Below are 1204 nucleotides of genomic sequence, written 5' to 3' on the forward strand. Positions count from 1 at the left end.
GATTCCTTCACCTCTCACTCTTGACACAAGAGTAATTCCGATAGACCCTGAAACCCGTCAAGAACTGACTACATATGTGTTGTTTGCTTTCACTTATCTATCAGCTAAGAACACCTTAACAACTACCCAGCAACACCTTAGCAATGCAGCACCTTGGCACCATCTAGGAACTGCGTAGCGACCACTAGAAACACCTTAGCAATCTTAAAACTGCTTAGCTAAGGTGCTTCCAAAATACATAAAGCCTAAATAAATCTTCAGACTTCAAGGCTTTTTTGAATGTTTGGGCTAGACTTTAACAATCCAGCAGGTTTGAATCTCATTTATGGCTACAAAATAAAGTAATTTGTTTTGGTTAACATCCTACAAGGATTTGAGTGTTCCAGTAGTGACAGTGTGATCAAACATGAGCAGGCTTAGAAAATTGATGTTCTGTGCTGTGGATGTAACTCGGTCCCCAGCTCCTGCTGTAATCAATGTACTGCTACTATAAAAAGAGGAAAAAAAATACAAGAATTAGCAACAGTTCAGTGGTCTTACTTTTGCAACACCTGTTCCCTTCCCAACCTTGTAGGACTGTTACCGCAATTAATGTTACTGCAATAGACAAAACATCATCAAAATGACTTTTACTGTGTCTTCTGCAATCTAAAATCTGATCCATCCATCTCCACCCAAGATGTAGGTAAGGGCTCATCCACACAAAGCCAAGAGCTTTATCTATCCAATCTTTTTTTTTCCTCATTCGAAAAAAAAATTCCGCAAACACGGTGTCATCTCAAGAAATATCTGTGTACACATGAAACCACTGAAACCGACTCAAAACGATGTAGTATACATGCCAGACCAGTACGTCTGCCACAGAGATACACTAAAAACGGAGAAGAAGACTTGGAGCATGAGCTTAAACCTTGCGAGACGTGGGGTGATGACATCACTGTTTCACAAAATATACAGACTGGCTGTACACATGAAAATGCAAGGGTGTCGTTTTTAGATTTATCCACTCTGGGACCCGGTTTCAAAAAATAGCGGTTTCATACGGTGGTGGAGAGAGCTCAACGCACTGCAAATGAAAAAACACATGCAAATAGAAAAAACACCTGCAAATAGAAAAAACACCTGCAAATTAAGAAAACATCTTCATCAATTTGACAACACACACGCTGCAAATGCTCACATCACAACCAAATAAACAAACGTG

The sequence above is a fragment of the Sinocyclocheilus anshuiensis genome, unplaced genomic scaffold (assembly GCF_001515605.1).
Source record: "Sinocyclocheilus anshuiensis isolate Anshui unplaced genomic scaffold, SAMN03320099.WGS_v1.1 scaffold456, whole genome shotgun sequence".
Classification (NCBI taxonomy): Eukaryota; Metazoa; Chordata; class Actinopteri; order Cypriniformes; family Cyprinidae; genus Sinocyclocheilus; species Sinocyclocheilus anshuiensis.